Source organism: Balaenoptera ricei, chromosome 17, assembly GCF_028023285.1.
Source record: "Balaenoptera ricei isolate mBalRic1 chromosome 17, mBalRic1.hap2, whole genome shotgun sequence".
NCBI lineage: Eukaryota > Metazoa > Chordata > Mammalia > Artiodactyla > Balaenopteridae > Balaenoptera > Balaenoptera ricei.
In genome coordinates, this window is record NC_082655.1 from 60,200,322 (window position 1) to 60,216,452 (window position 16,131).

Genomic DNA, 16,131 nt, shown 5'->3' on the forward strand with positions numbered 1-16,131 from the left:
AACTAGATGAATTGATGAAACAACAGAGGATATTGAGGCACAATTGTTAGAGAGGATTAATGAGTCACTGTGGTACGCAATCCAGGTTGACGAGTCTACCAGTGTGGACAAGAAGGCAACAATGCTTGTTTTTGTGTGATATATTTTTCAGGAGGATGTGCATGAGGATATGTTATGTGCACTTTTGTTGCCAACCAACACCACAGATGCAGAACTATTCAAGTCTTTGAATGAATACATATCAGGGAACCTGAATTGGTCATTTTGGTTCAGCATATGCACGGACGGAGTGGCTGCCATGACCGGACGTCTTTCTGGTTTCACTACTCGGGTCAAAGAGGTCGCTTCTGAATGTGAGTCTACGCACTGGGTCATCCATACAGAAATGCTGGCTAGCCGAAAAATGTCACCTGAACTTAACAACATTTTGCAGGATGTGATTAAATTTATCAACCACATTAAAGTACATGCCCTTAACTCACATCTGCTCGTGCAGCTCTGTGAGGAGATGGACGCAGAGCACACACGTCTTCTCTTATACAAAGAAGTGAGATGGCTTTCTAAAGGTAGATCACTGGCCAGAGTTTTTGAGTTACGAGAGCGGCGCCAGAGATTTCTGTTAGAAAAACAGTCACCACTGGCAGCACATTTCAGTGACACAGAATGGGTCACAAAACTTGCTTACTTCTGTGACATATTCAACCTGCTCAATGAACTCAATCTGTCACTTCAGGGGAGAATGACAGCTGTGTTCAAGTCAGCAGATAAAGTGGCTGCATTCAAATCCAAACTGGAATTATGGGGGCAAAGAGTGAACATTAGGAATTTTGACATGTTTCAAACATTAGCAGAGATTTTGAAAGAGACTGAGCCAGGGCCTTCTTTCTCCCAGCTGGTGCATGATCACCTATCTCAGCTTTCAAAAGAGATTGAGCATTACTTCCCGTCCACAAAAGACCCCTGAACTGGGAAGGAATGGATCCACGACCCATTTGTGAATAAGCCAGGTGAATCGACTTTGTCCGTGCTAGAAGAGGATCCACTGCTTGAGATCGCAAATGACGGTGGCCTTAAAAGTATGTCTGAGACAACTTCAGATCTCCATACCTTCTGGATTAAAGTCAGGGCGGAATATCCTGAGATTGCCACAAAAGTACTGAAAAGACTGTTTCCATTTCCAACATCCTATCTTTGTGAAACAGGGTTTTCTGCAGCGACAACAACCAAAACGAGATTACGGAGTAGACTGGACCTAAGCAACACACTTCGGGTGTCACTGCCTCCCATCACCCCTGGATGGAACCATCTAGTTGTAGGAAAACAAGCTCAGGGCTCCCACTGATTCTGCATTATGGTGAGTTGTATAATTATTTCATTATATATTACAATGTAATAATAATAGAAATAAAGTGCACAATAAATGTAATGTGCTTGAATCATTCCGAAACCATCCTCCCTGCCCCCAGTCTGTGGAAGAATCATCTTCCACGAAACCGGTCCCTGGTTCCAAAAAGGTTGGGGACCGCTGTCATACAGTATTTGTCTTTCTTTGTCTGACTTATATGACTTAGCATAATAATGCTCTCCAAGTCCAATGTTGTTGCAAATGGCGAAATTTCATTCTTTTTTATGCTGACTAGTATTCCACTGTGTGTGTGTGTGTGTGTGTGTGTGTATACCACATCTTTTTATCCATTCATCTGTTGATGGACAGTTAGTTTGCTTCCATATCTTGACAATTGTAAATAATGCTCCTATGAACACTGGGATGCATGTGTTTTTTTCAAATTAGTGCTTTTGGTTTTTTGGATATATACCCAGAAATGGAATTACTGGGTCATATGGTAGTTCTATTTCTAGTTTTTTGAGAAACCTCCTTACTATTTTCCCCAGTGGCTGCACAAATTTACATTCCCACCAACAGTGTAAAAGGGTTCCCTTTTCTCCACATCCTCACCAATATTTGTTATTTGTGTTCTTTTTGATGATAGCCATTCTGACAGGTGTGAGGTGTTAGCTCATTGTAGTTTTGATTTGCTTTTCCCTGACGATTGGCAATGTTGAGCAGCTTTTCATGTGCCTGTTGGCCACTGCATTTCCTCTTTGGAAAAATGTCTATTTGGTTCTTCTTCTTTTTTTTTTAAACATCTTTTTTGGAGTATAATTGCTTTACAATATTGTGTTAGTTTCTGTTTTATAACAAAGTGAATCAGTTATACATATACATATATCCCCATATCTCCTCCCTCTTGCGTCTCCCTCCCACCCTCACTATCCTACCCCTCTAGGTGGTCACAAAGCACCGAGCTGATCTCCTTGTGCTATGCAGCTGCTTCCCACTAGCTATCGGTTTTATATTTGGTAGTGTATATATGTCCATGCTACTCTCTCACTTTGTCCCAGCTTACCCTTCCCCCTCCCTGTGTCCTCAAGTCCATTCTCTAGTAGGTCTGCGTCTTTATTCCCATCCTGCCCCTAGGTTCTTCATGACCATCTTTTTTTTTAATCGGGTTTTTTTGTTTTTTTGTTTTTTTTGATGTTGAGTTCTATCAGCTGTTTAAATATGCGGCTATTAACCCCTTATCGGTCATATCATTTGCAAATATTTTATCCCATTCAGTGGGTTGTCCTTTCATTTGTAAAGAGCCCTTTACCTTTGGTGATCTCTGAGGAAACTCTGATGCATTTAGGTATTGATATCATCTTCCTTTTACCTGTTTAAGGTTCATTTATGCTTCTTGAATACAAAGATTCATGTCTTTAATCAATTATAGAAAATCTTAAGCTTTATCTCTTTAAATAGATCCTGTCCTTCACTGGTTCAATTCTCTTCTAAAATTCCTATTGGTTTGAGTAAATGTTTCATGACAAATATGTTTGATTAGCTTTTTCATTACAAGTTTTTTGTTTGTTTGTTTCCTTCTAAAACATGTTTGTTCTTTTTATTATTTGTGCTTCTTTCTTACATTTTCTATATTGCAGTTGTTCTCATTCACTATGGCTAATTTCCTTGTGTTTTAATTTTAATTGTGAATTTATATTCGGTGGACTTTTTCTGTGAAATTTCACCTGGCCTGGGATAAGGCATCCTTCTTCAGAGGACAAACGTTTTTTCTTAGAGCATATGTGCAACATCTTATTTCATGCTGTTTTATTTTGTCCATTTTTCTGTTTTTTTTACTTGTCTTTTGCTATGTATATTATGTTTTGTTTGCTTTTGAATCAACTTAAGTTCAGTTCTCAGCTTGTGGTTCCCTAAAACACAGGAGTTGTGTAAATTTGAACTCCAAACCAATGTGGTCACGCATTCTCAGTGGAGACATTTTTGCTCATGTTTTGCCCACTGAAAGTAATGGCCAAAACAAATAATCTAGTCTTCTACCTTTGCTCACAAGAAACATTTCTTTTTTGTTGTTTTTAGTTTGTTTTGTTTTATTTTTTCCATCTAATCTTTTACTAATGATACTTTAACCCTTTTTTTGCATTTTTATTTATTTATTTAAATTTTTATTTTATATTGGAGTATAGTTGATTAACAATGTAGTGTTAGTTTCAGTTGTACATCAAAGTGATTCTGTTATACATATACATGTATCTATTCTTTTTCAAATTCTTTCCCCATTTAGGTTATTACAGAATATTGAGCAGAGTTCCTTGTGCTATACATTAGGTCCTTGTTGGATATCTGCTTTAAATATAGCAGTGTGTACATGTCAATCCCAAACTCCTTTTTCAGTTTAGGTTCAAGGCCTTGTCTCCTGAGAGAGCTTCTTGGTTTTCTGGAACTATTCTGCAGGAAAGTTATGGATTTCCTAATCAGTTTTCTAACTATTTTTTACCTCTAGGGATTTCCTTCCATTATAGTGAACACATTAAAAATGATTTGTTACATTTCATCCACATAGAAGTGTACATTGTAGTGAAGCTTTTCAGGGTATGTCTTTTCATTATTGACAAAAATACAAGTGCTGAAATTTTCTCTTTAACTTCCTCTTTAATAAAGAGCTCCTTAAAGGATAATTTTAAATTTCTACACAGTAGTGAATATTATTGTTTAATTTTGAGATTTATTGAAGGATTATTCTTTTTTTTTATTATTAATTAATTTATTTATTTTTGGCTGTGTTGGGCCTTCGTTTCTGTGCGAGGGCTTTCTCTAGTTGTGGCAAGCGGGGGCCACTCTTCATCGCGGTGCGCGGGCCTCTCACTATCGCAGCCTCTCTTGTTGCAGAGCACAGGCTCCAAACACGCAGGCTCAGTAGTTGTGGCTCACGGGCCCAGTTGTTCCGCGGCATGTGGGATCTTCCCAGACCAGGGCTCGAACCCGTGTCCCCTGCATTAGCAGGCAGATTCTCAACCATTGCGCCACCAGGGAAGCCCCCTGAAGGATTATTCTTAAACAGTGGTCCCCAATCCCCAGGCTGTGAACCGGTACTGGTCTGAGGCCTGTTAGGAACTGGGCTTCACAGCAGGAAGTGAGCAGAGGGCGAGCAAGCAAAGCTTCACCTGCCGCTCCCCATCGCTTGCATTTCCGCCTGGACCATCCCCCCTCCCCCTGCCCCCAGTCCGTGGAAAAATTGTCTTCTACGAAACTGGTCCCTGGTGCCAAAAATGTTGGGGACCACTGATCTAAAATATTACCCAACTGGGGAATTTATCGGGATTTCTTGTGTGGTTTAGTGTATCATCAATTTGATAAATGTTGTAAGGAAAATGAAAAGGATGAAATATCTTTAAAGGAAGAAATGTCGGCTATCAGTCTAATAATTAAATCTACTAATTAGACTGCTCTATGTCTTTATTTTATGTCTTATCACTTGTCAAAAATTGAAAGTGGTCATAACATGTCCCAAAGCCATTGCACTGTCTTATTTTCTTCCCATTTCCTCTAGCAGTTTCTGCTTTGTATATGTTAATACCATGTTATTTGCTGCTTAGATTTTGATTCTATCATATCTTCAATGTGAATAGTAGCTTTTGTCTTTCTTCCATTTACTGTTTTTGTTTTGGAATTATGTCTCAGCGGCTATTCATAGTCTCACTCTATAGTCTATAGAGTCATAGTCTCTACTCTCTAATCTATTATTATAAATAATAGACTTTGTTTGCTGAATATACCTTTGCCCATCCTTTTATTGTTTACTTTTTCTATTATTTTGTTTTGGGTTCTCTTTTCTGCATATTTATATATTTTGGAGTGACCAAATTTTAATCTTTGTGTTTTAATAGTGAGTTTGAACTTTTTTTCATTTATGGTTGTATATGAAATATTTAGTCATATGCGCATCACTGTGTTTCATGCTCTGTTTATTTCGTGTTTTCTTTCTGTTCCCTTTTCACTTGTCTTTCTCTATACAGATATTTTCTTTGCTTAGTTTCTGTAGTGATTTAGACACCACCCTATTTTTATGTTTCTACTAATTACTTAAAAATTAACATTTAAAAAAAATGTATTGTAATATATATATATATATTTAAATTTTTCTACATTAGTGTAGAAGTGCCATCCACTGACTTCCTCCTATGAAAGATAAGAAACCTAGCAGGCTTTACTTCCCCTCCTCCTGCCATCAACCCCACCCCACTGCCTAGTTTTAGTAAAAGATAATCTGGATTCTGAGGTTCAATTTGGTATTAATGCATGATATGTATCTTCCCTTAATTTTTTTTTGTATTTACATGAATTTTTACAGCTGTTGATTAAAAAAAAAAAAAAAAAAACAATGTTTGAATAGTTTCAATGCTTACTGGCTGACGTTTTATACCACAACTTCCTCATTTTTGTGATCTCTATTTTAATTAATCTCTTGTTTGGTGAATTTCTTTTTTTTCAGAAGTGAATGTTGGCAGCCTATTTTCTGAGAGTTTGCATATGAGAAAAGAACTTTCTGTTGCCAAAGCACATGACCAATAATCTGGCTGAGTACAGGATTTTTCAGTGGCAACATTGTCCCTCAAAAAAACTATTCCTCCTTTTTTTTCCCAGACATTTAGCGATGGAGGGTTAATTCTTATGTCCTGATGGGTTTTTATTTTGATCTTTTAAAAATATATATTAGGTCACAGATCCAGTTGTCCTTAGAGAAAAAGCAAGATAATCAGCTCCCTGCATAGTTCAAGCAGGGCCTTTGCCTCTCTACCATTCTTCCCTGCCATCTTTGCCTGCAAAAGAAACAAGCCCTGACAGGATACAGCTTACCGTTTGCCTAGCTGCTCACATCAGAGATGCTTGGCCACACTGGGGTCCATCTATGTCAGGAGCCAACCTCCATGCTGTCAACTCTCTGCTTGGTTTGAACTGTCCATGCCAGGAGCAAATTCTGCAGCTCTCTAATTCTACTGGTGGAACCCAAAACCATATGTTTGAAAAAGAGAAAAGTAATTCAAGTGTAACGCTACAAGTCTACTTTGCCTCCATCATTCACCTCTTGATTTAGATAATAAAAATTATTTTACTTCCTATCCTCATCTTTCCATATTCATGTATTTCTGTCCAACAATTTCTCTTCATAAGAAGAGATGTACGGCCCAACCTCTTAATTCTTGATATTACCAACACAAAACAAAAACTCCGTGGCATAAAAGTCGATCATATATATCCATGGAATACATGCTGAATGGCCCTGCTTTGACTTTTACTGAACTGCACTTGATTTCCTATGCCATCTGCCTTTGTGAAGGATATTAAAGGAAATCATCTTATGAAACTTGTAAGTGTACTCACTGTAGGATATTTGTGAAATAGTGTTCATTACATTGCACAGTAAGGCTGTCAACTGTAAGTTCAGCCTTAACCTAGGTTTTAAAACATACCCTTTCCTTAAGCAGGGACATTTCTAATCTTGTTCTCATGGTATATCTTCATCTCTAAAATTAAGCTTTTGTCTTGCAGCTCAGTTTCAGTAACTTTATTCTGCCCTAGTAAGGCTGTATCTTTTCTACCAGGTCTTTGTGCTGCCTTGTCCTTATCAGTCTGCCTAAGTATTAGAGCGCTGCCCTGAAACTCCACGCCCTGTGATAGGATGAAGTCTATCTGGTGCTAGATAGACTGCCCTGACATAAACTCTTCCAACACATAGTTCTCAGCCTACTATTCTCCATCAACGCTTGGCCATTGATCATACATTTCCTCAGAGCCTTCTCATTTCCTTCCAATTGCCTACTTTAGAGGCTTTCCAAAAAACCCTGCCACACCTCAGTGGCCTATGTGGTCCTAAGAACCTACATTCCTAAATTCAATCTGTCCTACCATCCACCAAGCCCCCAGTTTTAGCATAATACTTCTTTTTCACCAGAACTAAGTCAGTTCTCAAGGCTTTATCTGGAATTGCCTGTAGATGCCAAAGTCTTCTGTGAAGGCAATAAATATTTGCACTGTGACTAACTGAACATGCCATAATGTATGAGTGGAGGTTTGTAGGACACATTCCCAGTCATTTGATACTGAAATTCAGTTCTTTCAAAGTAAGATGGAGTCTCCTCCACACCACATAGTTTTACCCCTTTTTTGTATGTAAATAATTCATGTGTCCTTTGGCATGTTTTTCATTTTTTCTCTAGTCATCCTGACAAAAGAAACCATGAATAGTTATTCCTCCACCACTGAGTAGCACAAAGAAGAGAGAAACACACAAGTATCTCCATTTGTTTTGCATGCATCTAAGTAAACCTTAACAGTGTTTCTACAAGGCTTTCCAATAAGTAGAAATTCATTATCAATATATTGGCAATTTTTATTAAGTCAAGAAATGGCTACAAAAGCCAGAAGAAGAGGTTTTATAATATGTGCATTCAATTTTTTTCCTGGAAAAGGTTTTGATACTAAAATATTAAAACTAATAATGATAAGAAAAAAAATCCAGAGGAAGAAATTTTTCAGAAATTCTGTCTCAATAATCTCTTTTGAAAGTATGGATTGAAAAGTTCTAATTTGAATCTGATAAATCAAACAACAAAACTAACTAAACCTTTTAACAGACAAGTGTTTCTTTTCTGTGATACTCATTTTATCTCCTTGAATCTTTATGTGGGTTGTCTGAGCTTTTCTGATGACTTTGCACATCGTTATTTCTATTTATCAGTGAGAATTTATTACGTGCCTATTATAGCCTAACTTTTCCCAAGCATTTCACATGTGCTCTCTCACTATATCTCATATCAGACCTCCAAGACAAGATCATCATCACCATTTCATAGATGAGAAAACTGAGACCAGACAGCTCCAGAATGTATTTCATGTCCAATGAACTTCTAATACAAGCATTCTGGGTGGACAGGGAAAAAGAGACCCAATTGTTAATATGAAAATGTTGACCTAGCGCATAGTGATGCTATGAAAAAACACATATGTGTTTTATTTAAACAAATTCCACTGCCAGGCACTGTTCTATTTTAAAATAAATATCCATAATGAACAAATATTAACTCATTTAATCCTCAGAACAGCATGATAAGTACTGTTATTATCTCCATTTTACAGATGAGAAAACTGAGGCACAGAAATATTATTACATGTTTAAGATAATTCAGTAAGAGGTGACGCAAAATTTCAGATCCTAGCAGTCAGGCTTCAGTGTCCATGCTCATCACCATCATGCTAAAAAGTAAAGTTAAGACAGCATAGGCAAGTCTGTATAGAGCAATAACCAGTAATGCTATACTTCTTCATAATGCTTTCCACAGATTTGAGATTTTTTTACTTTTGCATATAGTTTATCTCATTGCAAATAACAATGCTTTATGCCCTTTGCTCAGGTTTTTAGAAAGTATAGTAAAGGATAAAAATCAATGACTGGCAAGGGAAGTTAAAATGTTCATGGCCTTTCTCCCTTGGGAAGAATATTTTCTAAGAATGTATTATTTGGGGGATTAGAACATCTGAGTGAAACATATTCATAGAATTATTAAATTTGAAATGCAAAGTGTAAAAAAGGGAACACTAACCAGAAGTATTTTTCTGCAGAAAAATTTTATCACCCTAGCTTCAAACCTTAAGTTCATACATCTTTAGCATTAATGAAGAGTTGTTTTTTTTTAAATAAGTAAAATAAACACCATCTCATGTGATGTACTATTAAAGGTGGCACCAGAAAACACATTTGAAAATTTATTCTTTTCATTTTTCTACATTTTTGTAGCTCCCTGCTTGTCCTTGGGAATTTGTTTCTTTAAACACTTGATCTGTCGGCGTCTGCCCCCTGCGGTAAGCCAAGGAGACAGCAGCCTTAAGTGTATTTCAGTTCAGGTTACAGAATGTGTGTAATTGAGGACCCCAGTCCTTCAGCACAAAATCAGCCCTGTGGCTTTTTAAGCTGTGGCAGAGCCAGTGGAGGACAAGGGGAGGTGAACACAGCACTCAGGATGCCCCATGCTTCTGAAGGAGCTAGAATATTGCAGGGCCTGACTGGGATATATTTCCTGGGCACCTGTGACTACAGCTGTGAAAACACTGGCCCAGGGGATAATCATTGTGGGTGAAAGAGCTTATTACTTTCTTGGGAGTCTGGGAGACCTTATGTATTTAATACTTTATTCACAAATAGTGTTTTAATTACCTAGTTCAAATGCGGAGTTATGCTAACATCAAATAGAATACCTTTTTTGTCCAAAATGCTAATATTGAGGCAGTGTCTTTGTTAACACTTGTTGATACATTGAATATATTTGTAAGCAGCCTGGAGAGAATAAGAGGTTAAAGGAGATGAGGAAGGAAGAATATATCAATGCTGACTCTGAATGAATATATTTCACCGCTATTCAGTGTTTGTAACTTATTTTTTGATTGAGACAACATTCTAGTTACGGTGGTGAAATTGACTTCAACTCAGAAATGGGAATTAAAATACCTGATTCTAATTAAGCATGATGGGAAGAAGCAGGCCAGCTTGCAGCCTTGGGAAGCAATGGAAGGCAATATACCAACCAACGCAGCTAAGAGTCCTGGATGCAACCCCAGGTCTCTCACTCATCTGCTTCATGGCCTCAGGTAATCTGCTTAACCTCTGTGCACAACAATTGCTGTGGCCATGAAGTAGGGCTGATGAAGTTAGTATGTGAGAAAACTCTGAGAAGCTTTAAAGTCAGGTACAGAGGCAATAGAGAAATGCCACGGTGCTCCCAGGAAGTGCCCCTCCCAAGAATTGTCCTACTACAAGATACTTGGCAAGCGGCAGGAAAATGTGACTCAGAGGCTTGCTTACGAGATGCTTGACATTTGAAAGAGAGGTTTTTCTGGGAGATCCAAGACCATTCCTTCCTGGAGAGAACCAGTGTGGTTGGCCTGCTCTGCCTGCAGGAAACATTTGCATAATTTCCTCTCCCAATCCACACCCGCATAATATTTGTGGAAAAAAATACGTAGAACACTTGATTCTCCTAGGGGAAAAAAATCCATAGCCTATTATTTAATAACTGTTAATTAAAATGATGTGGAATCTCTAGTAGAACGAGGTTTTAGGTTCTTGATGTACCAAAGACCCAATAAGTGAGTCCACATGCCGTAACACACAGCTGTTAGAATTGTTTATTTTCAACCATAAAAGATATAAAATTTACTACTTACTTATTTTAAGTAGATTTGGGGACTCCCTCTGGTGGTTAAATAAAATATTATTTTTATATTAGTAAAACTAAACAAATAAAAAGAAAAAAATGGTAGCTTCTACATAAAAGACCTTCTTGTAGAATATGAAAGTTCTTTGATTTTTAAGACACGACACCCATTAAGGTATGGTGATGATGAGGAAGATTTTATTCAGCTCTGACTTGGGTTGATTGCCACAATCACAGATAAAAACAATCTGGCAAAAACAAGTAGAAAAGGCAAAGCAAACTATAAATTTTAAAAAATGCATAAAATTCAGAAATGAACAAAATTCTAGAAAGCAATATGGAAATTGAAAAAACATTAAAACATTCTGGGGTTCACAAACAGTACCAAAAATTCCAAAGTGCTTAAATATCAACAAATGCAGCATCAACAACAATAAAGATACTAATAACACTTTCATCGTTACAGCCAAAATGTTGTCTCTACAACTTTATTATTTTGTCCAAGTTTTTCTGTCCCCAGTTTTGTTTTGTCCCAGAGTCAAACTGATCATTGCTTTACTAATGAAGTCATCATTTGAAAGTCTGTTTGATAGATGGATTTATTTCTCTCTCATTCTTTACTAGTCCTCATAAAAGAACGGGATTTGTTTTTCAGCTTTTCCTTAGCTCCTCTCTCCTTTCCTCTGATCAGGGATGGAATATTATTACCGTTATCAGTGTCCTTTAGAAAGTGGAGTGAGCTCCCTAACTGCTTGCAGGATCATGGGGCGGTGGAGCTAAAAACTCCCTTCTGCTGAAGTTATAGGGAGCATCAATTTTCTACCATTGTCAAGGTTCTTTATCAAATACATTTTCTTGGCTGATGACATAAATAGCACTTAACATGGTGGCATGTGGGTGTTCTGGAAGTAGAGATGGAAATGAGACAGTGGGTCTTATTTCTGGAAAATTTTCCAAGAATATCAAGAATACCTCCTCCTCCCAATTATCGCAGTCTTCACCAAATTCTTCATGCTTATTTTTTCAAATGACCTGCTAAGGGACACCATAAAAAGAACAAGTTACATTAATCTCCTCCTCCTTTGTACCTGATTGAAATGAATTTTTATTATTGTACTTTAAGAACTAAAAGCAGTTTTTTCAGAGAGAAGTGGTCTCAAATATAGAAGAATAAACTCATTTTTTCAGGTTTATAAGATCAGCTTTAAAATTTTGAGCATTCTCAGAAATCATCAAACACTCCCATGTGAGGAAAACATATTTGCCCCTCATTTCTGAGTTCGTATATATTTACATAACTATACCTGTACATCCATCTTTATGTAGCCCAGGTCACTTCTAGGGCAAACACAGCAAAAAGGGAAGAAGGAATATCTGTCTCACCAGGTCACATTACCCCGGATCCCTCCTGCCCTGGAGAAATCTACTGAGCTATAAACGAGAAATATGAGAAGAATCTTAAGAATGAATTTCAGAGCTAAACTGAGGCTGAGAACCACTCCTGAGATGGAAAGCTGGCAAACATTTAAGGAGGCAGCCACAGGCAGCAAAGACCACCCTCCAAATGGATATTTTCATCCCTTCTCTCAGCCTCTAACTGCAGTGTTACATTCCCAAGTATGATGCCCCAGGACACTTGTAGAGCAATGTTCTAAGGGAGAAAAAATACATTCAAAATCAATTGAGTTGGGAAATGTTTCATGTTATATGATTGGAATGAATAAGAAGAAGAAGAGGAAGGACGGGGGGGAAGAAATGTTCAGTCAGTAAAATATATATAATATATAAATAATTTTTTTACTGAATCTAAAAAAGAGAGAGAGAGAATGAAAGGGAGAAAAAGAGGCTTGGGGCTAGGAGGATTCCTTTACATTCCACTTTCCTACAAATGTATGTGGGTGAAATGGGTAGACACAGGAAGTACCATGGCCACAGTATGAAAGCATGGCACTCCCCACTGTAAACACCAGCCTATAAACATTGCATGGAACTAGTATCCTACAGAGCATACTTTGGGGAAAACTTCACAACAGAATCATAAAAATGTCATAGATAAGTGAAAAACTAATAAGAGGATTATGTATATATTATATATATATATATATATAAAATATATACATAAAGATTTCCCCAAAGTTTTACTATCCAGGTTCTTGTACCCAATTTATAATTCTTATGTGTCTTTGAAATTGCCTATTCATAGTTCACTAGATCTTAACCCTGGCTGCATATCATAATCACCTGGGGAGCTTTTAAAAAATCACTAGGCAATTAAAAAAAGAAATTACCTAGTGACTCTGGTAATAATGTTCCAGGATGACTAATATATTTAGAAGTACCCAGATAGTCAAGTTGCAACCCCAACATAAACAGTCAAAAGACACCGCCTTTCCTTTTGGTTACAGCTCCTTGATTTTCTTCCTCTTCTTGCCCAATGTTGTTTTTGAGGAAACATCACCATTTCCCTCCTTTACTAAGAGCTGGTTCAAAGGGGCAAGAGTAGTGGTGACAAAAGAAGTAAAAACAAGGAGAGGCAGGAGGGACCCACCTGCTCTTCTGGACTAACCTCCTTCCCACACTGCCATGGTTCTAAGCCCTCATGTGAGTCCTCCCATAATTCTTATATGCAACTTCAGTTTCTTGGTCAGTCCTTAGAGTAAGCAGAATAAGGTACCCCAGTGATACGTTTCTTAACCCTGAAATTCCCTGGGAAAAGCCTAATGTACACAGATACATTAGAAAACTAACAGCCTCTGTCCTTCAATTTGACCGGGTCTTGTCTTCAAGACACTTTTCTATAGGGGCTCCACCATGACTTCTGGACTTAGGGATTGTGGGTTCCAAACAGAGATGCCTGGAAGCATTTGCAGCATTGGTCTTTGATCTCCCCAAGCATAGGACCCAGTTGTCTCCTGAAATGCTGATTCCCTAGTCTGGCCTGTTCTTCTACCTAATTTTCTTGCTTTCCCTCTAGGACTTGAAGACTTTCCTGGACTCCTGGTCATGTCGCTGAGTTCTGCGACCTATGTAATTCTTTTCAGGCCCTTCCTTTGTGTGCCCAAACCAAGGCTTGGTTCTCTAGGAAAGGCACATGCCACGAGGTCTCCACCTTTCCATAGGACTGTAGAGCTTGGTATACGTACCTCCAGAGTTAGAACTGAGATAGATTCATCACCGTCTCACTGCCCTCCACTGAGCCAACCCCAATAGCAAGATAAGTGTCCCTGAACCCAGCTCTGGCTCACTTTGCAGCTCTCAACAAAACCTCAACAGGCCTAACACCTTTTAGAATATACCTGCATCCAAGCGTATGACTTTAACCTCTCTACCCCAAAAACATTGAGAGCAAGTGTAAGAAAAACATTCTGTAAACTGTAAAACCCCATGCACATTATGTATTAACACCAATTAGCTTTGCATTTCCATTAATACCGCAGTAATGTCAGAGATATTTTGTATTAAATAGGATCTGTGAGTCTTCTTGAGATGCTGAATGCCATGATGAGGGTTGTTTCTATGAACAACATGCATTGAATTCAAAAGCATCCACTGGCATATTTGGATCCCCAAAATCAGTAGCCCTTGGTAGACATAGGTAAAATGTGCTTTGTTGGCAGTTTCCAAAAGGAATCTTGAATGATCAGACACAGATTTTTACTGTATCTAAAAGAATACGTGCCAGTCAAGATAATAAAGGGTAATTCAGTGTGGAGAACTGGCACATAAAAGTCTACGTGGCTTTGCATTTCTGGCACTGTCTGCAGGAGGGTGTGCCCTGATGACATCTGCCCAAAAGGGGTTGTGCTGTGTCACAACTTTATATACTGCAGCACCAATATGCAGGCACAATGCACTTATTCTTGATGTTAGATGACCTTAGGTTAGTGGATGGGCAGAATCAGTCTGCCCTTAATCATAAAACCTGCTGCATTGAAACCAAGTAGAAAAGTCACTGTGCCCTTTCCCTTTAAGTGCTAAGGATGGCTTCTCCTCACTGGATACGTGTGCTCAGCATCTATTTTCCAATAAGTTTTGATTTCATCTGCTCTGACCATTAGTTCCAGTCAGTTTATAACTCTTCCCCTATATAAAATCTTTAACCCAAAAAGAAAAATCTAGGATGGCAAAGTGCCGTCATGGTTTCTGTTAACATCACCTTATGCACATAAAAATTCTCCTTAAGGGGCTTCCCTGGTGGCGCAGTGGTTGAGAATCTGCCTGCCAATTCAGGGGACACGGGTTCGAGCCCTGGTCCAGGAAGATCCCACATGCCGCGGAGCAACTGGGCCCGTGAGCCACAATTACTGAGCCTGCGCGTCTGGAGCCTGTGCTCTGCAACAAGAGAGGCCGCGATAGTGAGAGGCCCGCGCACCGCGATGAAGAGTGGCCCCCGCTTGCCACAACTAGAGAAAGCCCTCGCACAGAAACGAAGACACAACACAGCCATAAATAAATAAATAAATAAACCCAAAGTTAAAAAAATTCTCCTTAAAATATTCATACTTCACTCACAGCAAAATTGTGGTAGCCAAGCAAGTGCCTTCATCCCATGTTGTTCACAGAAATATTTGAATAAGCTTTGGACTTTCTCTCAAATCACGTTTCTTTCAAGAGCTCTTAAACTCAGTCAACACCAAGTGATTCATTCTCTACTATCCAGCCTCGTGGGATTAAATCCATGTCTCAGCAACATTTCAAGTCACCACATCATGCACTTTGGAAACTGTTCTTAATTTACCAAAATGATGAATGTCCACTATGCCAAGGCCCAGGGTCTTCTGCTTCAGTTCGCAATCTTTATGTGCTATCCCCACATGCTACATAACAACGGCAGAGACAGTCCATCCCCAGGGCAATTCCCACAAGATTGGCGAGAACACTTTCCCTTTTTCTCCCACTTGAAAAATCATGTCAGAAATCAAATGAATGACAATGATGTTATTTTCAGTATAACCTGGAGGACAGTATATTTTGTCTTTAAAAAGAAAACTGTATAATATCACACACTTGGATATATTAAGAACTTGCAACATATTTCACAATGAAGCTCAACACGTCTGTGTATTACAACAGCACGTTTGAAAAGTGCTGGTCCGTAGATTTCATTATCGGGCAATCGGATTTTTATAGCACTTTACATGCATTGCTTCATTCAGTTTTCACAATATTACTGTAAAGTGGGAGATGAACATATTATTTCCTTCATATTAAAAGTTCCTTTTATATACATACCAGAGAGCATGAGTCAAGTATGCAGTTCTGTGGTGCGTATCAGGGGCATTTAAGCATCTGCTGCATGAACAGAGGGAGGGAGGGAGCAGAGAAGGAGGGGGAATGAAGGGTGTTTTATGATGAAGTTGGCAAGGCTCGCATATGAAAGGCTTTTCCTTTATTCTTAACTTCTTCACCTGCAATTAGGAAAAGATGCTGTTATACCAGTGTTTTACATAATCTGTTCTTCAAATTTATTTTTCCTCTGTGATGATTTATAGAAAAAAAGGTACTGAATTCAAATAAGTTCTGGGAAACTCTGCGTATTATGTCTGTCCTATACACTCACAATGCCCTTTTGCATGTTAA

At 38.3% G+C, this 16,131-nt stretch overlaps 1 long non-coding RNA gene across 1 annotated transcript in view; it reads right to left on the reverse strand.

Annotated features, from left to right (window-relative positions):
- Positions 1-10,819: 10,819 nt before the first annotated feature.
- LOC132351871 (uncharacterized) overlaps positions 10,820-16,131 on the reverse strand; it is a 71,576-nt gene continuing 66,264 nt past the window's right edge. Inside the window, exons 2-3 of the long non-coding RNA XR_009498507.1 lie at positions 15,784-15,959; positions 10,820-11,586 (exon numbers count right to left, since the gene is read on the reverse strand). This is a non-coding gene — a long non-coding RNA (uncharacterized LOC132351871). The remainder of the gene's footprint in view (positions 11,587-15,783; positions 15,960-16,131) is intronic.